Source organism: Siphateles boraxobius, unplaced genomic scaffold, assembly GCF_051911475.1.
Source record: "Siphateles boraxobius isolate OS27281-9 unplaced genomic scaffold, OSU_SipBor_1 13, whole genome shotgun sequence".
In the NCBI taxonomy this organism is placed as follows: Eukaryota; Metazoa; Chordata; class Actinopteri; order Cypriniformes; family Leuciscidae; genus Siphateles; species Siphateles boraxobius.
The window spans coordinates 12,668,677-12,685,385 of record NW_027508733.1 but is presented as its reverse complement, the minus strand read 5'-3'; the positions used below and the strand labels follow the sequence as shown (position 1 = coordinate 12,685,385).

The 16,709-nt window shown below is 44.8% G+C and overlaps 1 pseudogene across 1 annotated transcript; it reads right to left on the bottom strand.

Annotated features, from left to right (window-relative positions):
- Window positions 1-314: 314 nt before the first annotated feature.
- On the bottom strand, window positions 315-3,765 carry LOC143735433 (uncharacterized; annotated as a pseudogene). The gene is made up of 2 exons (XR_013203173.1): window positions 3,527-3,765; window positions 315-2,714 (listed from the first exon to the last, which is right to left on the bottom strand). The product of XR_013203173.1 is annotated as an uncharacterized LOC143735433 (transcript).
- Between the last annotated feature and the right edge of the window lie 12,944 nt (window positions 3,766-16,709).

Below are 16,709 nucleotides of genomic sequence, written 5' to 3'. Positions count from 1 at the left end.
TTACATACACTTATGCTTATCCTAACAGAACTTAATTTTCCATTATACAGGTGATTACAACAGGATTCTGCTTGGAGACAGGTGTTTTATGACCCCATTCCCTGACCCAAACCCTATACCAGTTACAATGCCGCTCTAGTCAGGAGAAGGACACACAATGAAGTGAACTTTAGCCAACTAAAGTGTCTAAAAAGTCTGAGGGTTGCACCTGACAGGGCCTGTGACATTGCATGTGTCATATTACACAACATTGCACCATAAGAAAAAAATTTAAACATTTCATAAATGTTTAATAAAAGACAAGACAAATATGCTTAGAATTCTTTGAGTTTTATTTTATTGTTCTTTGTAAAGAAAAGCCAGTGATGATAATCTTTTGCCTGCAATAAGAGATATTTAGCCTGGGAAAACCCAGACAACTTCCGGCAAATTTAGATTTGCTCTGAAAGTTAGTCTGGCAAAGAGCTCATTCAAGCCCATTTCCAGTCCGCAAAAATCGAGGCACCAATCAGAAACGTTGGGGCGGGCTTTACACGATGACGACAGCGCTGGGATTTTGAAGCAGATACATTACAAAGATGGATGCCGCCGTCGAACATAACTCGTTCGAATCAGCTATCGCGTCTGTTTTGTTTTTCCATAACGATCACTTGATATATTTTTGCGGGACGGCCACTTATTTCAAATTGGAATTTCTCTGAAATAAAAAATCTTTGGAGACTTTTGGGATATTGTAAGTACACAACTGCAGGAAATATATCACACTGTGCAAGTGATTTTTGGATATTTTATTACAAAATTCCTACAGATTGTATCTTTAAGGTAGGATGACACACTCCATACTTTTCCTTTAAAATCCTTCTAAATCAATGAAATGGTTTAATTGAATTTTGGATTCTTTGAAGTAAAATTATTGAAGAAAACTAAAATCTGGTTTAGGAAGGGCATTACTGAAAACAGTGAAAATCAATTAAGAGTTAAATTATGTTTTTCACATTGCTAAGGGAATCATATGGTTCAATTCAACAAAGGAAAAATGCATTTGGAAAATTAAAAAATTGCAGAAATTGTTAAAATTCTAAATCATAATAATATGCACCTGTGGAGCAGTCTGTTGAGTATAAGAATATTAACGTTGATTGTAGATGTTCGGGGACGTCGACTGTAGACGAAACCCAGGTGACTTTAGATCACTTGAAAGGTTTTTCTCAGATGTGAATTCTCTGGTGACATTTTGTCAGCTTTAGCAAATGTCTTTCACACTGGTGTGTGTTTTCTGGTGTACTTTAAAAGGGTACAGTTGTGTTAAACTTTTTTCACATGCAGAACACGTGTAAGGCTTCCCCTTTGTATCAACGTTCTCGTGCTTCTTTCTTTCTCCAGAATGAGAACACAGATGTAATTTCAAAGCTCGAACACTTCTGAAACTCTTCCTGCACTGAGAGCATGTGTGCGGCTTCTCTCCGGTGTGGATTTTCTCGGATCCTTAAGGAGTCTTTTGAGTGTGCAGCTTCTCTTCTGGTGCTGCTTCAGTTCATCCTCTGTAAAATATGCTTTTCCACAAACAAAGAACACATGATCCTTCACACCACTATGTCTTTTTTTGTTTGTTGTGATTTTAAACCATTTAGCCATGAAAATCCCTGTCCACACAAAGAACACACGTGAGGCTTCTCCTCTGAATGAACATTCATGTGCTTCTTCAGGGAATCTGTCCAAGCAAAATTTTTACGGCACTGATTACAGTTAAATGTTTTTTCTCCAGAATGAGAACGCAGATGTACTCTCAAAAAACTTGCCAATCTGAAACTCCTCCCACACTGATCACTTCATTCCAGTGTGGATTTTCTTGTGTCTTTTTAGGACATATTTTAGGGCAAAACTTTTCCCGCATTGGTCACATGTGTGCAGCTTCTCTCCACTATGAACTATCATGTGAAATTTGAGACTCTGTTTATATATGAAACTCTTCCCGCACTGATCACATCTGAACGGCTTCTCTCCAGTGTGGATTGTCATGTGATCATTAACGGCTCTTTTTCGTGTGAAACTCTTACCACACTGATCACATGTGTGTGGCTTCCCTCTAGTGTGGATTTTCATGTGTGTCTTAAGGTTTTCTTTTAGTGTAAAACTCTTCCCACACTGATCACATGTGTGTGGTTTCTCTCCAGTGTGGATCATCATGTGTTTTGCAAGGTTTGCTTTTATTGTGAAACTCTTCCAACATTGATCGCATGTGTGCGGCTTCTCTCCGGTGTGGATTTTCATGTGGTCATTAAGGGATGTTTTGTGTCTGAAACTCTTCTCGCACTGATCACATGTGTGCGGCTTCTCTCCGGTGTGGATTTTCATGTGGTCATTAAGGGATGTTTTGTGAGTGAAACTCTTCCCGCACTGATCACATGTGTGCAGTTTCTCTCCAGTGTGGATTTTCATATGATTATTAAGGGAATGTTTTTTTGTAAAACTCTTCCCACACTGATCACATGTGTGCGGTTTCTCTCCAGTGTGGATTTTCATGTGATCTTTAAGACTTTGTTTGTATGGGAAGCTTTTTCCACACTGAGAGCAAGTGAAATTTTTGATGGCTCTTCTCAGTACTAGTTTACTTTCAGTCGGTGAGCAACTCAAAGATTTTTCTTCAGTTTTGACTCGATGTTCCTCCTCCGCTTCATCCAGTTCCTCACTCTCCTTAATCTCTTCCATCAGGTCTTAAATGAAAGTTAAAAAGTTTCAATCTTCAGTAAATCATCAAAAAAACTTTTTTAAAACATTTGCTCTAGTTAAAACATGCGTTCTTGTTGTGACCAGGCCTAAACACCTATTAACACCACAAGTTAAAGTTTGAGTACAAACAAAGACAGGGGGAAAAAATAATGCGTTTAACAGTAAAACAACATTATTTAATTTTCTGAAGTAAATGCAAGGGGATTGTTATGCAGTTGTTCTGGGTGGGTGTTTAAACCTGTCAAAAGAACCCACCTCCAACCTCTATGATTTCTGCTCTCTAAATGGTTTGCTTGTTATTTTGTTGTATTGTGCACAATATTGCATTTGTAATCAGACATTTATTGAACCGTTCAAAGCTGTTCACACTGAAGATTCAGTTATTTATACAAAGCATTTAGCCTATGCAATGTTTTTTTACATCTCAGTGTTTTGGAATAAAAATAAAATCTGTATTGTGCTGCAGAAGAATAAATTCATCCGGATTTTTAATGATAAGGGTGAGTAAACTATTTTTGGGGGCAACAATCCCTTTAACTGCTACATGTTAGCACTCCAGCAAACCAACACTCTCGGATACAATCAACTGTTCCATTATCTAAAAAAATGCCTGTACTTTTTATACTAAAGCAGTTTTAATATTTGTGAGCATCTTTAGCTTTCCTTATGAATCTTTACTTTTATGTAGGTATGACAAAAAGATGTCATACTGACTGACTAACCATTAAAGAACTGCTAAAGTTGTATAACTTTAATGTTTCACAGCATCATTAATGAAGAATCAATAAACACCAACCAATCTGTTCTTCAGTGTCTTCAAGCTTCACTCTGAGGGGTTCTTGATCAGGATCACTCCTGTTCTCACTGTAATCTTCAATAAACTCCAACTTTACAGGTTTCTCACTGTAATCTTCAATAAACTCAATCTTTACAGGTTTCTGTTCTTCCTGCTGGTCTGAATGCATCTCTTCACTTGTAAATAGTGATAGCTTAAAAAAAACTTATTCGCGAAGTTTCAAATACTTTGTAAATCTTTTGTTTTGAATCAGCCGTTGTTCACATAGGGTTGTTCAGCATGTCTCTTCTTCTTCTGTTTCTGGTTGTATGCGAAACCAACATAAAATTTACCTTTCCGCCACCCAGTGGTCTGGAGTGTGAAGAGCACATACAGCTTAATGAGGGGATAAAGAGGAGAGAACAAGTTGAGAAAAAGTAGAAAAAAGATACATGCTTTTATATTTTTCCTATTATGTTTTTAAAATATGTAAACATTTAATAATGATTGCCTTTTATTTCCATTCCAACTTTTGGGATAGCTGGGCATTTTAGAAGCTTGTTTCTGGGGGGCTGTTTACACAACACTGTTTTCAACTAACAAGTAACAGCGTAAAACTTTTAATGTGTTTTGGCCGTTTTCGCTACAAAGGCGTTTTAGGTGCCTGAAAACCTAAACTTTTAAAACGGGTTTCAAACTTCTTTCTTAGCTGTCTATGGTTTCAAAGTGCAACATTTTTTAAAACGGTCTAACAAAAAAGGAATTTGTGGAAACCATAGACTGTAAAAAAGAAATCTAAATCTGTGGAAATTATGACTTTATGCACACACGTATTACATGGTCAGTCTATAGTGTTCCATCGCCATTTAATGTTTTGTTAATCCAACAAACACAACAGGCAATATAAAAGGAATAGAATGGAAGCTTTACGCAAATCCTGCAGAGCCCATTTCTATACAGTTTTGAAGCCAGTGCTGTTCATGGCAGTGTAATTGAACAATTGCACTCAGAAAATGAGGCAGAAATAAAAGACAGACCTTACCCAGGGAGTACCTTACCCGTATTGTTGCTGTGACACAATTCCTGGCCAAGCAAAATATTCCCTTCCGTGGCCATGATGAGGGAGGCTCCAGCCACAACCAGGGGAATTTTCTTGAGTGTCTGAATCTTCTAAAACAATTTGACCCTTTTTTGAAATCCTATTCAGCTCCTTCACACTGCACCTACTTATCACCTGCATCTCAGAATGAGATAATTGAGTGCTGTGCTGAAGAGGTTACAGCAAATATTGTCAGGGAGCTAAAAGAGGCAGGGATGTTTTCAGTTATGGCAGATGAAGCCAGAGATGGCAATACTGAACAGCTTGCCATATGTGTTCGCTATGTTGCAGAAGATACAGTGAAGGAGTGCTTGCTTCCAATGACAACACTACAAGAATTTGATGCATAAAGCATAACTGCTGCTATAGAACAGCAGCTAATGCATAATGCCATTGATAAGCTTAAGTGCGTAGCACAATCTTATGATGGCACGGCAGTTATGAGTGGGGCTGTAGGTGGTGTACAAGCCAGATTTAAAACAAACCATCCAGAGGCCATTTATGTGCACTGCTATGCGCATCAGCTCAACCTAGTTTTATGTCACACCTGTCAGGCCATACCGAAGGCCATGGATCTCTTTGACCTGCTGCAAAGTGTGTACTCATTTTTCAGTGTTTCACTTGTCAACCATCACAAATTTAGAGATGTTCAAAATCAGCTGGGGTTACAGCCATCCGTACTTGTCCAGCATTCAAAGACCCGCTGGTCAAGCCAGTTGCGGTCTTTAAATGCCATCTTAGAGAATCTCCCTGTAGTTCTTCAGTGTCTTTCCAGCATCAACAACTCCATGGCAGTAGGACTCCATGCCAAACTTAGCAGATTCTCCACAGTATACCTACTGATAATCTTCAAGACTTTTCTGACTGTAACTGAGAACCTGCACAAATATCTGCAATGTGAAACAGTAGACCTTGCTAAGGCTGTTGAGTTCAAAGGAGCTGTGTGTGACACTCTAAAGCAGATGTGCACAGAAGAAAAGGCAACTATGCTTTATGAAACTGTCAGGACCATTTGTGCAGCAAATCAGATCCCAGAGCCATGTGTTGTTACTAGTCAAAGGCAGAAGCAGAAACGCAGTTGTGGAGCAGTGAGTGACCTCAGTGATGCAGAGAAGCTGAAAAGAAACCTGTTTCTTCCTTGCCTTGACAGAATGGTGGTTGAGATGGATCAACGCTTTTCATCTCTTAATAACCAAATTTTGAGAGGTGTTCAGGCCTGTAATCCTGGATCAGAGAGCTTTCTTTGTGAGGAGCACCTCCGAGGTCTGGCAGATCATTACAATGTTGATCTAAAATCGGAGGAGGTTTTAGTGGCTAAAAACTATCTGGCTCACAAAAAGGAAAGCCTTTCAAATATACAATGTGTTTTCAATTTGCTGGATAAACTCATGTTCCCAACCTTGACACAGGTTACGCAGATCTCTCTGACAATCCCAGTCAATAGCTGTAGTTGTGAGCGGTCATTCAGTGTGCTGAGACGGCTCCACACTTGGCTGAGTTTTACAATGGGACAAGACAGGCTTCACCGTCCAGCTCTCTTATCAGTTGAGAGGGAAGAACTTGGTAAATTGAGTCAGAGTCAAGTGATTGACCGTTTTTGTGATTGACCACACACACACACACACACACACACACTTACACAGTGCTTTACAAATAAAGCTGAGTTTCTGACTTTGCATTTTTGCATATTCAGTGTGTGTGTAGATCAGTATATATATATATATATATATATATATATATATATATATATAAATCGCCTGAGAAATCCTCGGTGTTCTTCAGGAAGACTCTCCCAGTGCTGGTGTTCTACAGCGAGAGTGCAGCGGTGATCGCAAGCTTTGAGCTCTCAACTGCTGTTTTAACAGCAACAAATTTCTAAATGTTTGTGTGTGTTGATGGCTGGTTAGAGGGCAGAAAGGTGAGTGCTTCACTGTTTCAGTTCTCTGTTCAGTGTTGCCGCGGTCCTTCCCCTGTGTGCTCCGGCACTGGTGACGGTCTTATTTTCTGAAAGAGCAACACGGGTGCGTTTGCGTCTTTTTCAAGATGTCATTCCGCCCGTGCGTTTCTGGGTGCGGTCGTTCCCGGTCTCTCTCTGATGGTCACAACTGTTGTGTCACGTGTTTGGGCTTACAGCACGCTGAGACAGCTTTTGTGGACAGCTCATGTTTTCACTGTGGGAACATGACTGTCGCAGTGTTGAGGGCGAGACTCGCCTTCGTTCGCGGAGAGCGAGTCCCCATTACCATGCCCCACCCTCGGGTGCTGTGTGGGATGGGTGACCGGAGGATAGTGTTGGACGTCCCGCCCGGTAACCATTCCCTGTGGGCTCCTCACTCCTCTCCATTCCACTGCAACCACTGGAGCCTCCTGTGTTGTCTGCTGGTCCATCTGTAATGGGGTGGGCCAGCGGTTTCACTCGGGGCTCCCCTGGAGGACAGGACGCCGATTGCAGCATCGGAGGGTGAGCTGACTTCTAGAGATGATGACCCGGCTGCATTGTCTCCCTCCGGGAGTTCAATGTTGCCCGAGCCGGATCCAGAATTATCAGCTATGCTGAAACGGGCCGCCGAGGCTGCCGGGCTTGAGTGGAATCTCCACCGTGTCCCGTTCAGTCTCGGTTGGCGCTGGTTCTCAGCTCGCCGCCCCAGTGCCTTTCTTTCCCGAAATGCATGGAGAGCTTGTCAGGTGGTGAACAGCATCTTTCTCTGCCAGAAACTGCCTGAATAGCTTTTCCCCCTCATTACCCTTGATGGAGGAACGTTGAAGGGTTGCGAGGTGTCCCTCCATTGGAGCGGTCTGACGACACATGTGCACCTGTGTCCGGCGGCTGCTGCCTTTTGGGGGGATCCTCGTCTCCCCCCTAAGGCCTGTGAGTTTTCGTCCGTTCCGACGGGCAGAGCTTACAAAGCCTGTGGGCAAGCCGCTTCCTCTTGCGTGCCATGGCGTTGCTGCAGGCTAGGGCACCCATGGCATGCACGAGGGTAATCCAGACCGTGCGCTCATAGGTGAGCACCGCACTGCATCCGACCTCACCCTCCGGGGCATGAGTGTCGTAGCGTGCGTGATCGGTCTGGCGATGTCCACCTTGGTGGTCCAGTAGCGCCTTCATTGGCTCAGCCTGGTTGGTATGGCGGATGCGGACAAGGTTCGGTTCCTGGTCTCCCCAATTTCCCAGGTTGGGCTGGTTGGCGACGCGGTGGAGAACTGCATCCAACAGTTCTCTGCCGCTCAAGCGCAGACGGAGGTCATCCGGCACATCCTGCCCCGGTGGCCAGCTGCTGTCTCCAATCCCCGCCGGTGGCAGTTCCTCCGCCTGCTCGTCGCCGTGGGTGTACCCCGGCCACCGCTCCTGCTGGCCCTCCGCAGCAGCCTCCACCCAGGCCTCAGCATGGAGCCGGCCGCAGTAGAGACGCCCAGCCCGCTCCAGGCGCTGCCAAGACAGATGGCAAGCGACAGCGGAAGCTTTCCATAGCGGGCCACCCAGGAATGGATGAGATGCTCTTGGAGTGGCAGGATCACTCCCTCCCCCCGGGTGAGGGCCGGGTGGAGCCTTTGTTTGTGTGTGTGTCTGTTCCGCCGCTGGCTCCCAAAAAAAAAAAAAAAACGGAGCAAGCGGTACCCACACTTCAAAGAGAGAGCAATTTCATCTGTTCCTGGGTCCCAAGAGGGCCAGTCTGGCGGGTGTGACCCTGTATAGCCTTACACCCCTCAGCTCCCCCTTGGTCGCCAGCAGGCAGCTTGGTGCGTTCGAGGACCCGGTTAACCGCCTTCTCACGCGCCCCCTGCCGCTAGTGGAGACAGGTAAGTGTTGCACAGCACACTAACACCACTCTCTCCACTTTGCTGCCCCACCTCAGGCTCGGCTACCCCGCTCAAGTCAGTGATAATCATCACATTAGGTGTTGAGCAGACGTGCTCCTGAAAATTCAGTGATATTCATCACACCAAGTGTTGAGCAGTGCTCCTGACTTGTGTGTGCTTGTCTTATCCTGCTGCGAAGGATTTGATATAGCCGCTCCTTCAGCCGGTACGAAGGCCAGTTGTAAACTCGTTCTTCGTGCTACTAGGTGGTGGGTCATGACCATCTTGGCCCAAGATTGGTCTGCAGCTCCGACCTGAAAGACATGTGCTTAAAAACAGATCTCTACCTTCCGCACCGCAGGCCATCCTGTGGGTTGCGTGTAAGGGTGGAGTATCAGTGCAGTGTCCTTCCCTTCGAGTGCTCCAGAGCCCGTTGGGTCTTTAGGTCAACTGGAAGAGATTAATCTTCGTTTTGGAGATGGACTCGGTCTAACACGTCTCTCCAATGAGAATGTGTTCAGCTGGTGTTTGAAGTGAGAAAGGGTCCCACTGAAAGAACTTTCAGAGACTCCTGGGGTATATGGTAGTTGCAGCGATTGGCTTCCTCCATATGTGACCGCTTCAGCGCTAGCTTCACGATCGAGTCCCGAGGTGACCGTGGCAGAGCAGCTCACCCTGTGTGACTATAGTTCATCCCGGTCTGCTGCCAAACCTTCTTCAACAGAGGGGCCATGTACAAAGGGTGTGTTTTAACGGGGGCCTGGGCGACCCTCGACTACACGGGCATTCGTGCCTCGAGTTATTAGACATTGTGACCGTTGCGCAAGCTTCCCTTGCATGTCACAACTCACCCGTCACCTCCTCCTTGGAGTCAGAAGCTTCTGAGGACCCTTTGTTCCACTCTTCCCGCTCTACTCAATCGTGCCGCCATCGAGCCTCACGACAGTTATAGCCAGGGCAAGGGGAGACTCCATCCCCTGGGTCCAGCTGGGTCATGACCATTTCGGGGCCGCTCAGTTTCCCCTCCGGTTTCGTCTTCCTGCCAGTATTTGTACAAACCGAACGGACTACCCTTGGACAAACACTGGCTCTCAGCTGCCCCAGGGGCCCGCAGAAATGCGTTTAACCCCAGTGAGCCTTCTAAAGGCGACTGCGACTCATGGTCGCCTTGCGCCTGCTCAAGTCAGTGAATTCATCACACTTCATGTTGAGCAGAAATGCTCCTGAAACTCAGTGAAGTTCATCGCACTCAGGTGTTGAGCAGCAATGCTCCTGTAGCTCAGTGAGTTCATCACACTCAGGTGTTGAGCAGAAATGCTCCTGTAGCTCAGTGAATTCATCACACGCAGTGCTGAGCAGAAATGCTCCTGGTGCTCAGTGAAGTTCTTCGCACTCAAGTGTTGAGCAGAAATGCTCCTGAAGCTCAGTGAGTAAATCACACTCATGTGTTGAGCAGGAATGCTCCTGAAGCTCAGTGAACTTATCACACTCAAGTGCTGAGCAGAAAATGCTCCTGAAGCCCAGTGATCTTCACATGTTGTGTTGAGCAATGCTCCTGTCTTTTTGCGCCCGTCGCATGCACCTACGTGCCAAGTCAGGAGAGGAACAGGTCTTCATAGTTGCCCCTTATTGGCCCAACTAGACCTGGTTCCCATCGACAGCCTTCCTGACTTCCCCTGAAAACTCTTTCAGGGCCAGGCCCCATTGGCACCCGCGTTCTTCCCCCGAATATTCCGGGCGGCCTTACATCTGAACGCGGAGGTTCAGGTGGCTATCACAGGGACATGTGATAGTTACCATCACTTCTGCGAGCACCCCCTGTAGCTCCCCCCAGTAATTTCACGAGCACAAGGATTCTCTGATGACAGGCGATTTATTGATTGGTTCACCATGAGGATAACCATCCAACTCAAGATGCCGTGAGAACTAAATATACAAAAAATAAAGTTACAATAAAGAATATAAAAAGACATAAATAAATCAAATAAATAAATGTTGTCTTTGTAAACTTTCCAAACAGAGTTAAATTCACTTTAACAGAAAACTATAGTCTTTGTATAGATATCACTCTTTTCCACACAGCAACACAATCCACATTTATCACATACAATATAAATGACAAACTTACTTCATTGGCTGCTTATTACCAAAGGAGAACTTAATCTTGCATCTTGTAATATCTTCTGTAACTTCAGATGAGTAAATTAACTTTAGCACACTTTAGAAATGTGGAATATAGCTTCAGCTTGCCATGCGGTGTAGACAACTTTCTTCCTGGAGTCACTCTGTGCTTTTCATAATAAAAGTCTCCACTCACAAAAGCTCTTTACTAAGCCGTTTCAAATTAAAAGTCCTTAACTATATATTTATAAAATAATTAAATAAACACGAAATATAAAACTGACTTCTGTGTCAGTTACACCCCCTAAAAATGGGTAGCGTGCTTACGCCTTTAGAAGTGGAACCTAGTCATTGAGTGCGTCTTCTCTCCAGAGGAGATCCTGAAAGCTTTCGATCACTTCAGTGCTCTCTTTCCTGCAAAATGGGTTGGAGTAGGCTGTTTTCCTTCACCCTCAAAATGATGTTGCCTCGGTGTTTAAACGACGCTCATCGTGTTGCAGAAGTGTGCAGAAGCACGTTCTGATTGTCAGGTTCCTGAGGAGCAAGGTCTTGTAAATCCTTGCGTCCCTCTTTATCCTCTTGGGCCTTGTCCCTGGTGCGACTGCACTGCAGAGACCGCCCCTGAGCCACTGGAAGCAGTGAGTTATAAATTCTGTTATATCAGTTCTCCTGCTCGCGTGGTCTCTACTAGAGGGTAGGGACTTGCTCGCTTTCGGTCAACGTATTGTGCCTGGAGTCTGGGGCGGCTAACTCTCACAAGCTGAGACCCCGGCTCGGATTGTGCCCAAGGTTCCTACCTCTCCCGTAATAGGAGCAGGTGGTGAGCCTGCAAGCGCTGCCCTGGAGGAGGCAGATCCAGCCCTGGCTTCTCTGTCCGTTCGCTTGGACGTGTACAGAATGCAAGCCATAGACCTCAGACCAGCTCTACAAATATCTGTTGGAACTCAGTAGAGAGGGAAGGCTGTTTCCATGCAAAGTTGCACTTAGTGCTTGCCTTCATTTCGGTAAAAATCCGAGATGCAACATGTCCACTTAGGTGTTGAGCTCCTCTATGATGAGTGTAAAGTGCTCCGCCTGGGCGTTGACGATATGCTTTGCTAAACAGATTCTAGAATTGGGGGCTGGACGACACCTAGTTGAACCGCTGCTTCCCGTGTGCTCCCTTCTCATGAAGCCAGTTTCACCGTGAGCCCGGTTCAAGTGTCGGATTGCTGCGCCATTCCCCTCCTATGGACTGGATACGTGCGCCTTTCTACTCCAGTTGAGTTCCCTTAAAATTGAACCCTGTTGAGTTCCTCCACACCCCTCCGACGTCGGACGTGCGGAACGTCTGGTGTTAGGCCAACCACTTGTAAGCAATGTGGAACCTGTGTTAGGCTGGGTCCATATGTTGCGGTCCCTACGGCGACCCCATATGTGTATTCTTCCACGATACGGCTCCCTGCGGCGAGCCCGTGTCTTCCCTCGGCAGAGTCTCTCTGCCGTCACTGTCCGGTGTGTCTCCCCCCGTCTTAGGCCGGAGCCACCCCAGTGACATTCCATATGTTAGACTGCCCGGCTTCCGCCCATTTCATATGTGTATTCTCCACCTTACCTCCCTCTGGGTTGGATGTGGCTTCCGCAGCGTCCCTTCCTTCCAATGTACGGGGAACGCTTTCCCAGTGGTCCTGTAGGAACAGCAGTGACTTCCCTGGCCTAAGCCCTGTCCTTCCCCGCCTTAAATTTGCGGGGGCATCAGTAGGCTTTGGTTTAGGCACTGGAAGGTCGCAGCGTTAGTGGCGTGTTCAAAGGGTGATCCCATTTCAGTCGACCGTCGACTACGTCTGACGTTATCGACAGAAAGGGAACGTCCTGGTTGCGTATGCAACCCACCGTTCCCTGAAGGAGGGAACGGAGGACGTAGTCCCCTTGCCACTGCCGCTGGACCACCGCTGACCCCGGGTTACTCTCGGCTCCTCAGCGAAAAGCAACTAGTGCGTGCATCCACTTCCGTATTTATACCCGCGCCGCGGGGCGGAGTGTGTGATGCAAATCACGCACGCCAATTACATTGGCTCGTTCAATAGTACTCGTAGAGGATAGGCTCTCTAGCGAGATCCCATTTCAGTCTACCGTCGACTACGTCCTCCGTTCCCTCCTTCAGGGAACGGTGGGTTGCATACTCAACCAGGACGTTCCCTGAAAGGCGGGAACGAGACATTACGTCAGTGTGATATATATGGGCACTCCTCCCTTCTCCACTTTTGCAGAAATCTTATGAGCTAACGCCAGCTGGGGACAGCTGCCCAATTGACACGAAGCATACAAAAACTGACAGGTTCAGGGGCAATATAAAATGCTTGGGCTTGACAATTATGTCAAAATCATGACTGAACGCTAGCACAGCTGACCAAACCGCAAGCACAGTGGCTAACGTAATGTCTCGTTCCCGCCTCTCAGGGATCCAAGGTTACAATAGTAACCGGAGACGTTCCCTTTGGAGGCAGTAACTTCAACATTACGTCAGCGTGACGTATATGGGAATTGAATTAAATCCCACCGTGAGATCAGTGAAGATAAGTTCAGATAACAAGGTCAAGCTACACCCACACGTCAGAGACAGACAGTTATTTAGGCAATAGCCACACCGCTAGGAGTACTTGCATCTGATAGGTTGAACTAGACTATGAGACGTCTGCTCCGACCTTATCAAAATTGCACATCCCAATGTAATGAAACTGAAGGCTGCACTGATCAGGACAGACACAACACAATAAGCACTCAAGCATCAACCTTAATAACCAAACACAGAGTTAGCAACATAATGGTAACTACTGCATAGCTGGTTATAACAGTTTTTAAAATACATGAGTAAAAACTCAACTCAGCGAAAGCACTTGTGACACTACAGACGGTACATTCAGCTTGTAAAACCTGGCAAATGTGTTCTGAGAAGACCAGCCAGTAACATGAAAAAGTACCAGGACAACATGGGGGTGCAGTGCTCAGGCTGCTTTGCTCACATGTTTTGCAATACAAATGTTTATTTCCTTTGTGTGTATTGGAACTACACAAAAACAGTGAAAAAAGCTAATTTGACAATTTCACACAAAACTCGGACAAACTTTGAACATACTTCAAAAAGCACCCAGAAATGGATGGCAACGAAGTGCTGGAGAGTTCTGAAGTGGCCAGCAATAAGTCCAGATCTAAAAATCCCATTAAACACCTGTGGAGAGATCTTAAAATTACTATTGGTAATAAAAGGCGCCCTTCCAATATGAGAGACCTGGGGCCTCATTTATAAACGTTGCGTACGCACAAAAGAAGGCGTACGCTGCTCTCTACGCAATAACTGGTATTTATAAAAAGCAAACTTGACGGGAAAATGTGCCGTCCTTCACGCAAGCTCTGACCCAGGCGTACGCACAAAAACGGGTGAAATGAGAAATGGCGACACCGTCGGCAGATGGAAGAAACACGTGAAAGTGTGTGAAACTGTAGACCGTTGTGTAAAAGAAATGCCATACTGTCTCTCATTAATAAAATGAAGACTTCACAAAGCAAGTGTTACAATTAACAGCCTACACTAACCCGTTTAATCGATCTGCAGTGTAAAACAAACAAATTCAAATGAAGATTACAACAGAAATGCAAATTAACACATATTTGCAAAAAGAAAAGTGAAATATGTTCTGCAATAATATTGGCATGTTATGCAATTCATCCTCATAACACATCTGTAGCTTGTCAGATGCAATCAAATGGATGGTAAAATGCCATGATGCCATCACAATACGTAATGGAGCACTAGACGCTTTTTGCATCGACTTTGTTGTCCAACCATTTCTGTTTTATTTCGGCCACGGTCCGAGGTTGTGAGGCTGCAGCATTAACGGCGTCTGCAACCTTTTGCCACTCAAGTGCCTTTTTGGCATTAGTAATGCCCACACTGTGCCCTCCAAACAACATGTTACTCCTCTTTTAAACCTCGCAAATGATAATTTCTACTTCACATTGAGTGAAGTTACGTTTCTTGGTTTTCCTCTCTGTATTTGCCATGATTTCGCAATCGATGAATATTAACTTGTGGGCGTTTCACGGACTATTTATGGGCAACTATGGGCGTTTCACGTGTGACATGAAGCCCCAAAAGCTGCGCTACATTTATAATTGATTGTGATTTATTAAGGGAAAACTGCGTAGGATGTGCGTGCGCACGGTTTTATAAATCCGAATATTTCTGTGCGTACACCGTATGCACGTCTAATGTTTCATCCGTACGCCACTTCTGACGCAATTCCTACGCAAAGTTTTAAAAATGAGGCCCAAGGAGAAGTTTACAAAAGAAGAGTGGTTCAAAATTCCAGGTGAGAGGTGTAAGAGGCTTATTGATGGTTATAGGAAGCGATTGATTTTAGTTATTTTTTCCAAAGGGTGTGCAACCAAATATTAAGTTAAGGGTGCCAATAATTTTGTCTGGCCCATTTTTGGAGTTTTGTGGGAATTTGTCAAATTAGCCTTTTTTCCTTTGTTTTTTTGTTGTTGTGTTGTTCCAATAGCGTCACTTTCCCGCCGGAACACGCCCCCCTCAGCCGGACTGAGTGGCAAAAGAGCTGCTGCGTGGCTGGAGTTAATAGGGGAAACTGCGAAAATGCGAGTAAAACAAACTATTATCATTTTAAACTAAAAGTTGGACTCGATATAGTGTTCCTTACAACTTATCAAAGATCCAGTGATCCATGGATATTGACATGCAGCCAGGAATCGTGTTTCCTGACATTTGTGCCTGATTTCGACGATGGGGAAATAAATTAAGAACATGTGCCTGTTAACGTTTTATAAATACAATATAGATAGGTCTAAATCCGAGTGATCACTTACATTAATGTTATACTGTATATCATCATATTGTCCAGCCCTAAAACTTGTATAGTATTTTGTCAGTGATTATTTAAAAACATCCAATTATGCAGAATATAGTCTGTTCTGTAGCTTTTTGCAGTCTGTAAAAATGTACAGTGCCTCAGATTTCTGGTCAAATCTAGTTGTTCAGTCAATCGCAAAGCTCTTTCCCGTTTTAGTTGTGTTTTGAGTGTTTTTCACGGCATTCACGCTGAAAAAAAATGCTGCTGCTCAGTCTTTTTGCCACTTAGTGGGCGTGACCGCATTCACTCCGGCCGACAGTGACGTCATGCGCATACCCTCACACACAAAGGAAATAAACATGTAGCCTATAGCAAAACATGTAGGCTAATTGCAATACTTTTCTGTGAGAAATACTTAAAATTTCAGGGGTGCCAACCACTGATCTATATAGAATGACTGGATAGCCCATGACCTCATAAAAAGTGAAGCCACTGCGCCGCCATATTGGTATTCCCTAGTGAGCTCACGCGTTCTACTGAATCAATTGGAAATTTTATGATTTGACTGAAAAAACATTGCCTAATGAGACACAGTTTTTAAATCTAAAGTATTCCTGTACATTCTCACAACGCAAACATCCTAAGCATTGAAATGGGTATTTGTTTAAAGTCGGAAATTTTTCCAGCTTATTAAAAAAAGGCAATTTCTTTGCAAAAGTAATAAAAAGCTGTAACACGTCGGCCTTCACTGAAGAGCTATCTTCACAGGTAAGAAAAACAGTTTGATACTATTAATTATATAGTGAATGCTAAAGACCTATATTTTTGTGAATTGGTGAATATTCAGGTGAATATTGTTTAGTGGCCACAAATTAATAATACCTCAGCACGTTATACTAATTTGTTCCCTCGTTTTACTATACTGTGGCCGTTGTAATTCGTTAAATCAAAAAGAGGGAGGGAATTAGTTCAACCTGTCCACGATTTATTAAAACGAGGGAACAAAGTCGTTATTTAGTTATTTAGATCAGTGGACAGGGCGCATAACTGTGCGTTCACACCGCCGCCGGCGAGAGTGTGAAAGTGGCCGGAAGTCATTCATAGTCAATGAGAGCCGGCGGCGAGCTCCGGCGAGAGCGGCTTGGACGGTGAGAGCGGCGAGGAGAGTTGAAGTCAGGTCAACTTTATGGTAACAAAGACGCGGTTCGGCGGCAACCGGCGGCAACCAATCGGAATATAGAGGTGCTCCGTTTGAGAGGAGTCCAGAGAACGCAGTCCTGTAAACTTTGGTTCCGACCACATTAGTTCCCAAGCAAAATTGAGGAGGTTGATCATT